General features: G+C 39.1%; 2 long non-coding RNA genes across 3 annotated transcripts; one reads left to right on the forward strand and one right to left on the reverse strand.

The window, feature by feature from the left end:
* Positions 1–1,721: 1,721 nt before the first annotated feature.
* LOC130211295 (uncharacterized) lies at positions 1,722–8,800 on the reverse strand. 2 transcript variants are annotated; one of them, XR_008835006.1, is made up of 6 exons: positions 8,763–8,800; positions 3,847–3,905; positions 3,678–3,775; positions 3,444–3,539; positions 3,122–3,306; positions 1,722–2,311 (listed from the first exon to the last, which is right to left on the reverse strand). It is a non-coding gene; the product is annotated as an uncharacterized LOC130211295 (long non-coding RNA). The 2 variants fall into 2 exon arrangements; XR_008835005.1 differs by lacking the exon at positions 8,763–8,800 and having other exon boundaries at positions 3,847–4,123.
* On the forward strand, positions 5,723–6,644 carry LOC130211299 (uncharacterized). Its single transcript, XR_008835009.1, has 3 exons — positions 5,723–5,865; positions 6,102–6,138; positions 6,619–6,644. It is a non-coding gene; the product is annotated as an uncharacterized LOC130211299 (long non-coding RNA).
* Positions 8,801–17,854: the final 9,054 nt, after the last annotated feature.

Genomic DNA, 17,854 nt, shown 5'->3' on the forward strand with positions numbered 1-17,854 from the left:
AGTTTTTGTCTCTGTGCAGGCTGGAAATCAGTTTAAGCGCATAAAAACAAGAACATACAGCTTTGAGGCAGTAAAGTGATGAAAGCATCAGGTATTCATGAAAATATCATGAAACTTGTAATTCCTGTGTCCTGAGACACATAATATGGTGGAAAATCAAGAGAATCTGTCTTCTTTAGGAACATCCACTTTTAGTCTCTGTGCAGGCTGGAAATCAGTTTAAGCGCATAAAAACAAGAACATACAGCTTTGAGGCAGTAAAGTGAAGAAAGCATCAGGTATTCATGAAAATACCATGAAACTTGTAATTCCTGTGTCCTGAGACACATAATATGGTGGAAAATCAAGAGAATCTGTCTTCTTTAGGAACATCCACTTTTAGTCTCTGTGCAGGCTGGAAATCAGTTTAAGCGCATAAAAACAAGAACATACAGCTTCAAGGCAGTAAAGTGATGAAAGCATCAGGTATTCATGAAAATATCATGAAACTTGTAATTCCTGTGTCCTGAGACACATAATATGGTGGAAAATCAAGAGAATCTGTCTTCTTTAGGAACATCCAGTTTTTGTCTCTGCAGGCTGGAAATCAGTTTAAGCGCATAAAAACAAGAACATACAGCTTTGAGGCAGTAAAGTGATGAAAGCATCAGGTATTCATGAAAATATCATGAAACTTGTAATTCCTGTGTCCTGAGACACATAATATGGTGGAAAATCAAGAGAATCTGTCTTCTTTAGGAACATCCACTTTTAGTCTCTGTGCAGGCTGGAAATCAGTTTAAGCGCATAAAAACAAGAACATACAGCTTTGAGGCAGTAAAGTGATGAAAGCATCAGGTATTCATGAAAATATCATGAAACTTGTAATTCCTGTGTCCTGAGACACATAATATGGTGGAAAATCAAGAGAATCTGTATTCTTTAGGAAAATCCACTTTTAGTCTCTGTGCAGGCTGGAAATCAGTTTAAGCGCATATAACAAGAACATACACACTGCAAAAACTCAGCCTCAAAAAACAAGAACAAAAAGTAATAAAATGAGGGAATATTACTTGAAATAAGCCAAATTATCTGCCAACAGAACAGGAACATTTGACTTGCCAAGATTTCTTAAAACAAGTAAAAGTATCTAGCCTTGAAGAACCCACAAATATCTTAAAACTAGTGTAGCCAGATGAAAAACAAGTACATTTGTCTTGATACAATGAAACAATTTAAGAATTATTTTCTTAATATGTAGGAAAATGTGCTTAAATTCAGCAAATACAAGTACCATCATCTTGCAATAAGGATATATGTTAGGCAATATATCTTAAAATAAGTAATGTTACACTAAAAACAAGTACATTCGTCTTGATACAATGAAAAATGTAAGAATTATTTTCTCAATATGTAGGCAAATGTGCTTAAAATCTGGAAATGAAAGTACCATCATCTTGCAATAAGGCTATATGTTAGGCAATACATCTTAAAATAAGTAATTTTACACTAAAAACAAGTACATTTGTCTTGATACAATGACAAATTTAAGAATTGTTTTCTCAATATGTAGGAAAGTTTCCTTAAATTTAGCATCCAATGCTCATGCAATATTCTTGGAATATCATGAAATTTACAGAGAAATACCATAATATGCTTAAAATCAGTAATTTGACAATGTATATCATACTAGAAATGTGTAGTTCTTCTGTAAACCCAATGAAAAACACAGTACAACTGTATAATATATTATGGTACTTTATTGAAAAGTTCCAATTAACGGTGAACATACAAGACATGACAGTAAGTTTTGTAAAAACAACAGTTATACTGTAAACTTTATTACAGTTACGGTATTTAATTACAAAGTTCAAAGGAAGTTGCTGGCAACTAAAGTCACCAGAATTCCTTTGCAAAAACATGGTACAGTGTATAACAATAGGTTAGCATAGATTTTACAGTCAACATTTGATTATTGTAAATTACAAATGGAAATATCTTAATAACACCTTTTGGAAAACAAGATACAAACCATCGTTGATGAAAACCTTAAGAAACTAACATTCTGTGAAAAACAGGTTGAACTGATCCACTCACATGTGTTGTATACTCACAAAGCATTGTTGAGATCTTGAAGAAACAGGATGTGGACATGAAGGATATCCCATGAATAAGCAAAAGATTAGCCACTTGCCCAGAGTTGATTAAGAGCAATGAGTCGCTGTGTCCAGACTTGACTGAAGAGGGCACCCAGCATGGTAGAGTCTCACACAGACACAAAGTTCAGGAAGTTCTTCTTGAAAACTCGTATGTTGACATCAGGTGATCCTCTCTGCAGCCAAAAAAACAAAGCAAAGGCAAAGTTAGATTGATGCAGTGCTTGAGCATGATACTGAAACAGATACACATTCACTGCCTTCTGGTAAACTGAGCTCCAATGATAAAGTCACCTTTATAGTTAAACAATATTAATAAGTCAGGTTCAATGTTGAATAAGGACATATTTTAGCATAAAGGCATCATTACAATGAGTTACATGTCTGTAATCTTGCAGCCTACAGATGAGTCCACTCAGGCAATCAAGACCATCATCACGTTTCACGTGGTTCGGGTTTCCAACCAGGGTCACAGCCCATCCAATTAATTCCATCATTTAAAAACATGTTTGTATTTTTTTAAGATACACTAACATAAAACCTTTGATGTACCCTATAAGCAATAACACAATTTTTATTGCAAAAAGGATAAACTAGATTACAGTCGAGCCTGTTGTGGATTTGTATAACTGAAATACTCAGTGTACAATAGCTGATATATCTTCCTCCGCCTTACATTTAAATTGTTTTAATGAGACCCAGTCCAATTGCAAACAATGCCCTCCTGCATTTATCATTACATTTATAGTACATGTCACCTGTGTGCAAAGACAGAGTTGCAAACCTATTTAGGGTGGATTTGGGAAAGATAGTACACATTACGATATGCCATAGAATTAATTAAACGTTTCTGCTATACGTGGAACTAAATTTAAGGGGGATATCAGTTCAAACCACAAGAAAATTAATTGAGGATGATCAATTGAGGGAAGTTTGAGTTGTGCTTGCACCTATCATTTGCTATACTGAACTACATCACTGCTTACCTCGATTTAGCCTCGACAAGACTGGTGTCTGAGTCATTAGGTCCAGACTGAAGACAGGTGGGGACCGAATCTCCTGCAGACATGCCATGATGTTCAGGAAACTGGAACTTAAGGCAGGCGTAGTCATCATTACTGCTTGAAGACTCACAGGTCAATCGGTTGTCTGTGGGCTGACATGATTCTCTCTACAGCCAGAAAAAAGACAATTGAAAAGATTAACAATAATATAACTTTAAATAGCATTTACAACATGACAAAGTGGTTACAACAATAACAATTTATTCTGTTGTTAACTTAACACACTGAACTTAAAACCACTTACCACCGTTTATCCTTGACAACTTGTATCCGATCATGGGTCACACTAGTGGAACAGCAAAGAAGGTGTTGAGGTTCATGCTGGTAGTCGTAGTCACACCTAAAAAGAAAGAGTAAGGAGATAAAGGACAAGGGGAAGACGTACATCCTCTTCAGTAAAATCAAAATCATCTCAAGCATCAACTTTTGCTCTTTTCAATGCCAAGGTTGTAAATTAAAATGAAAAGGCTAGATTCACACTCAAGTGCCTCATGTTGTCGTCATCATAGCGGCCCAGGTTTGATTTCCGGTGGGCCCTTTGCTGCAGATCCTCCCCTGTGGTGCTTGTGTGCGTCTCTAACACAAATAAAGAAAAAACATCTGAAAATGTGTCATGCTTCTTGCATTTAAATGGATTATAATCTCACCGTGTTGCTGGGTGTCATTAAGGTCACGAAGTTGTTCCATCCAAATTGGATGACAATGTCTGAAAGGTGGCAGGAGAAAATAATTAGCATTTTACGATAAACTAAATGTTCTTAATTATCTGTACATAAATGTAAACATCGACTCAAAGGACAATCTTTGGTGACGTCCTCATCTGATAATGTGGACAGTAAATGAAGATTTGAACATGAAACCATCCCCTCACTGGACAGCTCACGGTGCACGGAGCTTCTGAGGAGCTGTGAGCCGTCATGTCCGCCACAGCGCAGTTATAAGCGTCATGTTAACAACAGTCACGTGAACAGAGTCCCGACCACGTCAACAGCATCAAGTTAAGAGTTTCACGTGAACAGCAGTCCCGACAGCATATGACACAGCGCAGTTTAAAGCGGTCACGTGAACAGTCCCCACCTCACGTGAACAGACCTGTACAATAACGTGTCTGGTCACGTGACTGTCTGGACTGACCGCTCCGGTATATGTGAGCTTGTCTACACATGTCTGCGTGGAACCAGTTTCAAAGCACTTCAATAAAATGGTCGTTATTAGATGAAGTGTGTAGCACGTGACCCCTCAGCCCAGATAGCAGCCGATTCCGGGGCGGATCCGCCCTCAGGTCGCTAGATCCGCCCTACTGTCGCACTCGGTTTGCTCATGTGATCCGGATCCGCCCGCATCCGGATCCGGATCAAACAGCATCTGGATCACGCAGCGGTGTTAACTTTGCCCCAGGCGGATGTTCCAAATCGTGCTCCTCCTACTTCTGCGCCTCGACTTTCCAAACTGGTATTTTCAAACCTGCAGCTCTTCGCCAGACATACTACTTAGGTAAGTGTTGAATTGTGTTGCTACTGTCGAATTATGGCTAGTTTTCGAACTATCTCGGTTAGGGTTAGCTATCTTCTGCAGCAAGTGGTTATAACCACTGAAAATTCAGCGCACCCAAGGTTGGAGCTTAAGTATACAAGGGTGCGATGGAAGCTGGGCAATAACGAGGAGCTAGCGAGCTAATAACGAGCGCTAGCTCACAAGCTAATAACGAGGGTGCTGGCTCGCGAGCTAATAACGAGGCGCTAGCTCGCGAGCTAATAACGAAGCGCTAGCTCGCGAGCTAATAACGAGGCGCTAGCTCGCGAGCTAATAACGAGCGCTAGCTCGCAAGCTAATAACGAGGAGTGCTAGCTCGAGCTAAAACGAGGAGCGCTAGCTCGCGAGCTAATAAAGATGGCCAGCACAAACCTGTTTTTATTTAATTCGCCATGTATTGAATTCTCAACACTTAATTTACAATTTGCAATGTCATCCTCAGTTTTACAGAAGTGTTCATCAGGATCGATCTCTACAATTCAGGTAAGCACACATTTTTTTACAGTAGCAGTCGTGCCACAAAGCTGGTACGGTGGTAGTTTCTGCGTTTGGCCAAATTACCCGAGGGACGAAAGGGTGGACAAGGTGCCGAAGAACCTCAACCTGACTGGCAGACACATGATGTAAGAATAATTAGATCATGTGGTATGCTAATTATATTAATATTCTAATAATTAGCAGATTAAACAAATATAAAAAATAATGTACCTTATGTTACATATGGGGGGGAAAACAACATTTTAATCACATTGTTCTGGTCATAATTCTGTACTTTTTCATTGTGTTTTGACTTAATTTTTAGATGATTACTTGGTGGCAAGGCGATGGTTAAAAAAGTATGTCCTGTGACACATCCGATCTCCATTCAGAAGAGGAGGCAATTCCTAAAAGGAGAAATCCAATGCCTGTGTGAGTAAATGTGTATACATTTTATTCTTTAGAACTCTTTTACCTTAATAAAATAAAGTGTCTGTCATTCAATGTTATAGTATGACAAATAATATTTGCCCCTCTTCCAACTATTGCCCCTCCTCCACCACGGACTTCATCACCAGCAGGACAGCGAACAAGCCAGGGGTACACACCAACCTGGCGAGGGGCGAGGTGTGGTTCAGACGCCATTGCCTGCTGTGGTGAGCAACAACTCAAATGGCTATGGGATTCAAATTGAACCTTTTTAATCATTTCACTTTTTACAATGTTAACGATGGTAAATTGGATACAAGACATGCAATACACACTGTCACATTGAATCCAAGTGACTATGATCATTACGATTGGATTAATGGAGTTGTATAACACTTGATGTTTCCATATTTGATGTAAAATCTCTTAATCGTTACCTTTTTCCCTTTTTTACGAGCAACAGCTCAAAGATCCAGCCAACGCTATAATGAAGGAGAGTGGTGAGTTGTTGTTTTTTTAACCCTTGTGTTGCCTTAGGGTCATTTTGACCCGAATCAATATTACACCCTCCCCCCGCCTTTGGGTCATTTTGACCCGATTCAATGTTTCACCCTACTGTTACCTTTATATTTACTAACATATTTTACCCTTTGGGTTCAATTTGACGCCAGCAATTAAAACCTCCAGAAAATTATTAGAATTAATATTGTTTTCCAAGTTTAAGTGTGAGGCACTTTATGTTTGTTTGTTGACTACCGAAAGAACACCGACATTAAACATTGAATGGGGTCAAATTAATCCTAAGGCGGGGAGGTGTAATATTGATTCGGGTCAAAATGACCCTAAGGCAACACAAGGTTAAGAATCTCATAAAGCTCATTAAAATCTATTGTATGTCATTAACACTAGATAATACCCTGTTTGATGGTAATGTTTTTTAAAACTATCAAATATTAATAGTACTTTTCTATCCATTTTAGATTTCCTCCCTGGGAACAATCGGAGGACATGACGTGCAACGTGGAACATCCTCGCACGCATGTTCACTGATGATGTTGGCAAGTCCATAAATTGGAAAGGGATTAATGGAAAAATCTTTCAATCTAATGAGGTCCAAGACTTTGCTCCTGCGTAAGTAACTCATATATAATGAAAACAATTTGATTTCACCCGGAGGTCTTTGTGTTCAAACTTACGAATAACCATGTTTCTAAATAAAATGTTTGAATTGCAACTTTATTCTCTATTTAGGTGAATGTTACTCAACTATACCTTTACATAATAGTTATATGATATATTAGCTCTATGGAGTGGAGATGGTCAGCTGCTTCAGGTTCCTCGGGGTCAACATCAGCAACGACCTCACCTGGTCTGCTCACACAGACAAGGTGGTCAAAGCGGCCCGGAAGCGCCTCTTCTTCCTGAGGAGACTGAAGAAGTTTGGCATGGATTCAGTCATCCTCACCAATTTCTACAGATGCACAATAGAAAGCATCCTGACTGGGTGCATCACAGTGTGGTATGGGAGCTGCACAGCCAAGGACCGCAAGGCCCTACGTCGTGTGGTCAGGACTGCGGAGTTCATCATCGGTAGGGAGCTCCCAGCCCTGCAGGACACATACCGTACACGATGCCTCAGGAAGACTGGCAGGATCCTAAAGGACTGCCATCATCCAGCCTTCAGACTGTTCACCCCGCTGCCTTCTGGAAGGCGGTACCGTAGTATCCGGTCTCGCACACAGAGACTGGAGAACAGTTTCTTCCCGAGAGCCATCAGGCTGCTAAATGGACACTGACACACGATCGACACTTTTGCACTCGACACTTTACACTCGTCACTTTACATACACTGTCACTTTCAGCCTTGTACTTACACTTACACTTTCTATTGCACTACCTGCTTTCACTACCTGCTACTCCCATTTGTCTGTAGTTTAGTTATTATGTGTATTACATGTTAGTATTATGTTCAGAGTTCTTGTACAGTGTGTATGTCATGTTATATTATGTTCGGCTATTGATAGTTGTTGTGTGGTGCCTTGTCCTAAGAATTTCAGTGCCCAGTCTGACCCTGTGTCATTCTGTGTATCTGACAATAAAAGACTTGACTTGACTTGACTATATTTAGCATAGCACACTTTAAGTGCCAGACAGCCACTAGATTTTAGACTGCATGTCTGATTTATGTTGCACTGAGTATTCATGTGATTTTGTATCTGCTTGTGTGATTACAGATGCTGTCAGAAAGAATCACTCAAGACATGCGTCCACTGACGACCAGGTTCTTAAGCACGCCATTCGGTGGTTCAACCTGGCAGCAGACCGGGGTAGCTCCAGGAGGCGTGCTACTGTAGACGTCCCCCACACTGAACAGACTTAAAATATATCTTTTTTAAATGTGTGTGTATATAATTTTGTCCTTTCAAATAAAAAACTGTTTGACATTATTTACGTTTGCATTTTGTTGTTGTTGCATTGATGCATATTTGTTAGCTTGATCTGGGCCAAATGAGCCGCTTTATGGAAGGGTCAATATTTTATGAATATCTGCGTAATATTGGCGGATACGGGGCGGATACGGGGCGGATCCGCCCCGTATCCGCCAATATTACGCAGCGCGCATCTGTTCCGGATCCGGCGCGCTGTGCATTTAGCCGCTGATCCGGACCCGTTTTGCGGAGCCTTCCCGGAGTCTACGGCGGATTTGGGGCGGATCTGGAACAGAGTCAGTTTGCTATCTGGGCAGGTGTCTTAACCCACCTGCCACAGTAATGAACCTATAATACGAAAGTTAGCTAAACATTACCTCAGCTAACATGTGGTAAAGTAAGCTAATGTTGGCTCCTTCAACACAGAAACCGACAACCTACGTTACATCGACGATGTTAAAGAAACGTGAAGACATTTAACCATCAGATAGCTAAGTTAACTTACTCTTGACGTCCAAGGCGACACAGAACTGCAGAACACCATGCCTCGAATTCAAAAGTAGCTACCCGCTAGCTCACACGAGGCTAGCTCAACTCCTCACCAGAGAGCCGAGTAGAAACCTCAAAGTGTCACTAACGTTGCCCGTTCAATACAACTTTTACTCTCTGAAATTAAATTAAGTTGGCATTCTTACCTCAAGAAGAGCTGTCATGTCAGGAGGCTGTTGTTCAATCTGTGGCGTTTCTTGAATCACTGAAGCAGGAGAGCAGCGCGCAGCCCAAACTGCGGAGAAGTGGCGCGAAACCGGGTTCAACAGTTCAATCTGTGATCGTTGCTTTCTGATCACTCTCTCTCTCTCTCTCTCTCTCTCTCTCTCTCTCTGTGTGTTCTCTTGTCTGTCTTTGGCTGTCTGTGCTGTTTACTTCTCTAGTAACTAGATTATTTGAAGAATACAATAAAATAAAATCGCAGGACAGGACATATTACATTTAAGAATTTAAATAATAAAGGACATTTAAAAAATAATAAAAATGAAAGTAAATACAGTGTATCTAAGTGTATATTAAGTGAAAGCGGTGTAATGTTCATTGATGTTGTTCAATTTGAGGAGGATCTGGCCAGAGGTGATTTATTGTAAAGTCTAATAGTTGCCAGGAATGTTCTCCTGTAACTGGAAGGTTCTCCTGTATCTGGAAGGTTCTCCTGTATCATGAAGGTTCTCCTGTATCAGGAATGTTATCCTCTATCAGGAATGTTCTCCTGTATCAGGAAGGTTCTCCTGTATCTGTCCTTGTGAAGCGGAGCTGAAGCAGTCTGTTGAAGAACGTGCTCCGCTGTCCCTGCAGTATAGGTGGTGGAGAGGGTGCGGTCCATGTTCTCCAATATGGACAAACATTTCTTCATGTCCTCCTCTCCACCTGTTCCGGATAGTCCTCTTTGCAGCCAATGATGGAGCCGGCCTTCCACACCAGTTTAGTGAGTCGGTTGGTTTTCTCCAGTTACAATGCTGCTCCCCCAGCAGAGTACGGAGAAGTTCAGAGCACTGGTCCAACAGCCTGGTAGAACATCACCAACATCTCAGAGCACTGGTCTAACAGACTCGTAGAACATCATAATTGAGATTTTTCATATATTACAAACATTTGAGGACTTCCTTGAAAACCTTCAAAGGAGTGCATTTGTTTTCTTCTCGTTTTTTAAACCGCTACCAAGCAGGGATGCTAAGTGCTAGATATTGCCAGCCTACATGGTTGGGCCCCATTTGGGAGTGGCTACAACCTGGAAAAGAAAGCTAAGATCTGACATGTTTAGAAAAAAAGAAGCTAAAATCAGCCCAAACTCTTAACAGGGTCTCAGATTTACAAAGCCACACACCCTCTTCAAGTCCTGGATTTCAGACAGCCAATTAACTTTTGTGGGTGTTTTGGGGGAAATTTCACCCCTTCATCTCATTGTAGGCACTGTCTTGAGTGTTTGTGTTCAATTTTGGATATCCAGGACTAATATTTAGGAGATTATGACCATTTTTGCACTTATCAAAAAATATGCGAATATAAGAGAATAAGGCCCAATTTCACCATTTGGACCTTTTTTGGGGGCCCTTAAATTGCAGCTATCAGTCCCAAACTTTAGGGTATTCATATTCAGATGTCCCTCTGGATCCACATCTCTAAGTTGCTTGAAAGTACGAAAAATTAACTAAAAGACTGGTTTTAAGGATTTTCCTCTTGTGAAGGTTTTGGAGGCGATTTCACCCCATGACCTCAATGTATTATATTTAGGTAAATATTATATGTAAGGTTAATTTGAAAGACAATTAGGAGGTTACGGGTCAGTTGGCTGAGTAGTGTGTGTGTGTGTGTGTGTGTGTGTGTGTGTGTGTGTGTGTGTGTGTATGCATGTGTTTAAAAAGATGTTAGTGTCAGAATTTATTTTAATTTATTCATTATCATTTCTGATTACAAATATTTGACAGTGCTGTCGTTGATGTACATTTTATGAATAAATAAAAGTACACTTGTTCTCTGATCTTGAGAATTCACATTTATCTTTTATTGAAGAGGGAATCTATGACAGATCTGCTCACTGATGTCATCGAAGGTATAGGCGCCAAAGTACTGAATGGTAATATGTCAGAATGTGGACTGGTGAAAAACATATTTCCTTTTGATTCCAACGTACAAGTACAATACCATCTTGGAGATAGAATAGAATTGCACAACAGTTCAAATGACTCAGTGTTTTCCCCAGATATGTCTATTATATACAATTGTGTTCTGTATTTGGTCTAGGAATACATAATTGCTCCGCTGTGTTTTAATATTGACACCAAAACAATAAACTCCATTGAGTTTTTATTAGTGCTGTGAAAAATAACGCGCTAAGTCAGTTAATTAAATTACAGGTTTAACTAGTTGTTTTTTTTTAACGCATTTAACGCATGCGCAGAATGAGCTTCCAATCCGTCTGTTGTTGGTCGTCTCTAACCAGCAGCATGTCATTCTGTCTACGTGTCGCGTTAACACGACTCCGACCTCCGCCTCGCGCGCCGCAGAGCTCGGATGCCGGCGTGTGAAAAAAGTCACTTGCACCCCTCCCCCCCCCCCCACCCCCGTCAACAACTCTTCTCGGAGCTCTTGCCTGTCTTGAGAGCCCTGTAAATGTATATATGTGATTAATCATGATTAATCCACAGAAACCTGTGATTAACCTGATTAAAATTTTTAATTGTTTCACAGCCCTAGTTTTTATCTGTTTTTAATTTGTAAAGGGATGGAAAGGATGGGAAGCTTGAAATAAGAAAGTCTGACTAACAACGCAGTTCTGTACTTGTCAGTGTTGACCAAACAACCTTATGATTATGTCAATTCTTGTTTCAAGCATTAACTTGCTCAAAACAAGTAATAACATCTCATTAACAAGTTTTAATACCTTATTAAGATAATTAAGGACTAAAACACTTAAAACAAGTGAAATGCTCCAACATGAAAACTGCCTTGTAAGAAGAAATATCTTGTCAGTCAAAAAACAAGCATAGATTGCCTTAATTTGAGATATTTCATCTTACTTAGATTTTAATTTTTGCAGTGCAGCTTTGAGGCAGTAAAGTGATGAAAGCATCAGGTATTCATGAAAATACCATGAAACTTGTAATTCCTGTGTCCTGAGACACATAATATGGTGGAAAATCAAGAGAATCTGTCTTCTTTAGGAACATCCACTTTTAGTCTCTGTGCAGGCTGGAAATCAGTTTAAGCGCATAAAAACAAGAACATACAGCTTTGAGGCAGTAAAGTGAAGAAAGCATCAGGTATTCATGAAAATACCATGAAACTTGTAATTCCTGTGTCCTGAGACACATAATATGGTGGAAAATCAAGAGAATCTGTCTTCTTTAGGAACATCCACTTTTAGTCTCTGTGCAGGCTGGAAATCAGTTTAAGCGCATAAAAACAAGAACATACAGCTTTGAGGCAGTAAAGTGAAGAAAGCATCAGGTATTCATGAAAATACCATGAAACTTGTAATTCCTGTGTCCTGAGACACATAATATGGTGGAAAATCAAGAGAATCTGTCTTCTTTAGGAACATCCACTTTTAGTCTCTGTGCAGGCTGGAAATCAGTTTAAGCGCATAAAAACAAGAACATACAGCTTTGAGGCAGTAAAGTGATGAAAGCATCAGGTATTCATGAAAATATCATGAAACTTGTAATTCCTGTGTCCTGAGACACATAATATGGTGGAAAATCAAGAGAATCTGTCTTCTTTAGGAACATCCACTTTTAGTCTCTGTGCAGGCTGGAAATCAGTTTAAGCGCATAAAAACAAGAACATACAGCTTTGAGGCAGTAAAGTGATGAAAGCATCAGGTATTCATGAAAATACCATGAAACTTGTAATTCCTGTGTCCTGAGACACATAATATGGTGGAAAATCAAGAGAATCTGTCTTCTTTAGGAACATCCACTTTTAGTCTCTGTGCAGGCTGGAAATCAGTTTAAGCGCATAAAAACAAGAACATACAGCTTTGAGGCAGTAAAGTGATGAAAGCATCAGGTATTCATGAAAATATCATGAAACTTGTAATTCCTGTGTCCTGAGACACATAATATGGTGGAAAATCAAGAGAATCTGTCTTCTTTAGGAACATCCACTTTTAGTCTCTGTGCAGGCTGGAAATCAGTTTAAGCGCATAAAAACAAGAACATACAGCTTTGAGGCAGTAAAGTGATGAAAGCATCAGGTATTCATGAAAATACCATGAAACTTGTAATTCCTGTGTCCTGAGACACATAATATGGTGGAAAATCAAGAGAATCTGTCTTCTTTAGGAACATCCACTTTTAGTCTCTGTGCAGGCTGGAAATCAGTTTAAGCGCATAAAAACAAGAACATACAGCTTTGAGGCAGTAAAGTGATGAAAGCATCAGGTATTCATGAAAATACCATGAAACTTGTAATTCCTGTGTCCTGAGACACATAATATGGTGGAAAATCAAGAGAATCTGTCTTCTTTAGGAACATCCACTTTTAGTCTCTGTGCAGGCTGGAAATCAGTTTAAGCGCATAAAAACAAGAACATACAGCTTTGAGGCAGTAAAGTGATGAAAGCATCAGGTATTCATGAAAATACCATGAAACTTGTAATTCCTGTGTCCTGAGACACATAATATGGTGGAAAATCAAGAGAATCTGTCTTCTTTAGGAACATCCACTTTTAGTCTCTGTGCAGGCTGGAAATCAGTTTAAGCGCATAAAAACAAGAACATACAGCTTTGAGGCAGTAAAGTGATGAAAGCATCAGGTATTCATGAAAATATACCATGAAACTTGTAATTCCTGTGTCCTGAGACACATAATATGGTGGAAAATCAAGAGAATCTGTCTTCTTTAGGAACATCCACTTTTAGTCTCTGTGCAGGCTGGAAATCAGTTTAAGCGCATAAAAACAAGAACATACAGCTTTGAGGCAGTAAAGTGATGAAAGCATCAGGTATTCATGAAAATACCATGAAACTTGTAATTCCTGTGTCCTGAGACACATAATATGGTGGAAAATCAAGAGAATCTGTCTTCTTTAGGAACATCCACTTTTAGTCTCTGTGCAGGCTGGAAATCAGTTTAAGCGCATAAAAACAAGAACATACAGCTTTGAGGCAGTAAAGTGATGAAAGCATCAGGTATTCATGAAAATACCATGAAACTTGTAATTCCTGTGTCCTGAGACACATAATATGGTGGAAAATCAAGAGAATCTGTCTTCTTTAGGAACATCCACTTTTAGTCTCTGTGCAGGCTGGAAATCAGTTTAAGCGCATAAAAAACAAGAACATACAGCTTTGAGGCAGTAAAGTGATGAAAGCATCAGGTATTCATGAAAATACCATGAAACTTGTAATTCCTGTGTCCTGAGACACATAATATGGTGGAAAATCAAGAGAATCTGTCTTCTTTAGGAACATCCACTTTTAGTCTCTGTGCAGGCTGGAAATCAGTTTAAGCGCATAAAAACAAGAACATACAGCTTTGAGGCAGTAAAGTGATGAAAGCATCAGGTATTCATGAAAATACCATGAAACTTGTAATTCCTGTGTCCTGAGACACATAATATGGTGGAAAATCAAGAGAATCTGTCTTCTTTAGGAACATCCACTTTTAGTCTCTGTGCAGGCTGGAAATCAGTTTAAGCGCATAAAACAAGAACATACAGCTTTGAGGCAGTAAAGTGATGAAAGCATCAGGTATTCATGAAAATACCATGAAACTTGTAATTCCTGTGTCCTGAGACACATAATATGGTGGAAAATCAAGAGAATCTGTCTTCTTTAGGAACATCCACTTTTAGTCTCTGTGCAGGCTGGAAATCAGTTTAAGCGCATAAAAACAAGAACATACAGCTTTGAGGCAGTAAAGTGATGAAAGCATCAGGTATTCATGAAAATACCATGAAACTTGTAATTCCTGTGTCCTGAGACACATAATATGGTGGAAAATCAAGAGAATCTGTCTTCTTTAGGAACATCCACTTTTAGTCTCTGTGCAGGCTGGAAATCAGTTTAAGCGCATAAAAACAAGAACATACAGCTTTGAGGCAGTAAAGTGATGAAAGCATCAGGTATTCATGAAAATACCATGAAACTTGTAATTCCTGTGTCCTGAGACACATAATATGGTGGAAAATCAAGAGAATCTGTCTTCTTTAGGAACATCCACTTTTAGTCTCTGTGCAGGCTGGAAATCAGTTTAAGCGCAAAAACAAGAACATACAGCTTTGAGGCAGTAAAGTGATGAAAGCATCAGGTATTCATGAAAATACCATGAAACTTGTAATTCCTGTGTCCTGAGACACATAATATGGTGGAAAATCAAGAGAATCTGTCTTCTTTAGGAACATCCACTTTTAGTCTCTGTGCAGGCTGGAAATCAGTTTAAGCGCATAAAAACAAGAACATACAGCTTTGAGGCAGTAAAGTGATGAAAGCATCAGGTATTCATGAAAATACCATGAAACTTGTAATTCCTGTGTCCTGAGACACATAATATGGTGGAAAATCAAGAGAATCTGTCTTCTTTAGGAACATCCACTTTTAGTCTCTGTGCAGGCTGGAAATCAGTTTAAGCGCATAAAACAAGAACATACAGCTTTGAGGCAGTAAAGTGATGAAAGCATCAGGTATTCATGAAAATACCATGAAACTTGTAATTCCTGTGTCCTGAGACACATAATATGGTGGAAAATCAAGAGAATCTGTCTTCTTTAGGAACATCCACTTTTAGTCTCTGTGCAGGCTGGAAATCAGTTTAAGCGCATAAAAACAAGAACATACAGCTTTGAGGCAGTAAAGTGATGAAAGCATCAGGTATTCATGAAAATACCATGAAACTTGTAATTCCTGTGTCCTGAGACACATAATATGGTGGAAAATCAAGAGAATCTGTCTTCTTTAGGAACATCCACTTTTAGTCTCTGTGCAGGCTGGAAATCAGTTTAAGCGCATAAAAACAAGAACATACAGCTTTGAGGCAGTAAAGTGATGAAAGCATCAGGTATTCATGAAAATACCATGAAACTTGTAATTCCTGTGTCCTGAGACACATAATATGGTGGAAAATCAAGAGAATCTGTCTTCTTTAGGAACATCCACTTTTAGTCTCTGTGCAGGCTGGAAATCAGTTTAAGCGCATAAAAACAAGAACATACAGCTTTGAGGCAGTAAAGTGATGAAAGCATCAGGTATTCATGAAAATACCATGAAACTTGTAATTCCTGTGTCCTGAGACACATAATATGGTGGAAAATCAAGAGAATCTGTCTTCTTTAGGAACATCCACTTTTAGTCTCTGTGCAGGCTGGAAATCAGTTTAAGCGCATAAAAACAAGAACATACAGCTTTGAGGCAGTAAAGTGATGAAAGCATCAGGTATTCATGAAACTTGTAATTCCTGTGTCCTGAGACACATAATATGGTGGAAAATCAAGAGAATCTGTCTTCTTTAGGAACATCCACTTTTAGTCTCTGTGCAGGCTGGAAATCAGTTTAAGCGCATAAAAACAAGAACATACAGCTTTGAGGCAGTAAAGTGATGAAAGCATCAGGTATTCATGAAAATACCATGAAACTTGTAATTCCTGTGTCCTGAGACACATAATATGGTGGAAAATCAAGAGAATCTGTCTTCTTTAGGAACATCCACTTTTAGTCTCTGTGCAGGCTGGAAATCAGTTTAAGCGCATAAAAACAAGAACATACAGCTTTGAGGCAGTAAAGTGATGAAAGCATCAGGTATTCATGAAAATACCATGAAACTTGTAATTCCTGTGTCCTGAGACACATAATATGGTGGAAAATCAAGAGAATCTGTCTTCTTTAGGAACATCCACTTTTAGTCTCTGTGCAGGCTGGAAATCAGTTTAAGCAAAACAAGAACATACAGCTTTGAGGCAGTAAAGTGATGAAAGCATCAGGTATTCATGAAAATACCATGAAACTTGTAATTCCTGTGTCCTGAGACACATAATATGGTGGAAAATCAAGAGAATCTGTCTTCTTTAGGAACATCCACTTTTAGTCTCTGTGCAGGCTGGAAATCAGTTTAAGCGCATAAAAACAAGAACATACAGCTTTGAGGCAGTAAAGTGATGAAAGCATCAGGTATTCATGAAAATACCATGAAACTTGTAATTCCTGTGTCCTGAGACACATAATATGGTGGAAAATCAAGAGAATCTGTCTTCTTTAGGAACATCCACTTTTAGTCTCTGTGCAGGCTGGAAATCAGTTTAAGCGCATAAAAACAAGAACATACAGCTTTGAGGCAGTAAAGTGATGAAAGCATCAGGTATTCATGAAAATACCATGAAACTTGTAATTCCTGTGTCCTGAGACACATAATATGGTGGAAAATCAAGAGAATCTGTCTTCTTTAGGAACATCCACTTTTAGTCTCTGTGCAGGCTGGAAATCAGTTTAAGCGCATAAAAACAAGAACATACAGCTTTGAGGCAGTAAAGTGATGAAAGCATCAGGTATTCATGAAAATACCATGAAACTTGTAATTCCTGTGTCCTGAGACACATAATATGGTGGAAAATCAAGAGAATCTGTCTTCTTTAGGAACATCCACTTTTAGTCTCTGTGCAGGCTGGAAATCAGTTTAAGCGCATAAAACAAGAACATACAGCTTTGAGGCAGTAAAGTGATGAAAGCATCAGGTATTCATGAAAATACCATGAAACTTGTAATTCCTGTGTCCTGAGACACATAATATGGTGGAAAATCAAGAGAATCTGTCTTCTTTAGGAACATCCACTTTTAGTCTCTGTGCAGGCTGGAAATCAGTTTAAGCGCATAAAAACAAGAACATACAGCTTTGAGGCAGTAAAGTGATGAAAGCATCAGGTATTCATGAAAATACCATGAAACTTGTAATTCCTGTGTCCTGAGACACATAATATGGTGGAAAATCAAGAGAATCTGTCTTCTTTAGGAACATCCACTTTTAGTCTCTGTGCAGGCTGGAAATCAGTTTAAGCGCATAAAACAAGAACATACAGCTTTGAGGCAGTAAAGTGATGAAAGCATCAGGTATTCATGAAAATACCATGAAACTTGTAATTCCTGTGTCCTGAGACACATAATATGGTGGAAAATCAAGAGAATCTGTCTTCTTTAGGAACATCCACTTTTAGTCTCTGTGCAGGCTGGAAATCAGTTTAAGCGCATAAAAACAAGAACATACAGCTTTGAGGCAGTAAAGTGATGAAAGCATCAGGTATTCATGA

This window comes from Pseudoliparis swirei, chromosome 20 (assembly GCF_029220125.1).
Source record: "Pseudoliparis swirei isolate HS2019 ecotype Mariana Trench chromosome 20, NWPU_hadal_v1, whole genome shotgun sequence".
NCBI lineage: Eukaryota > Metazoa > Chordata > Actinopteri > Perciformes > Liparidae > Pseudoliparis > Pseudoliparis swirei.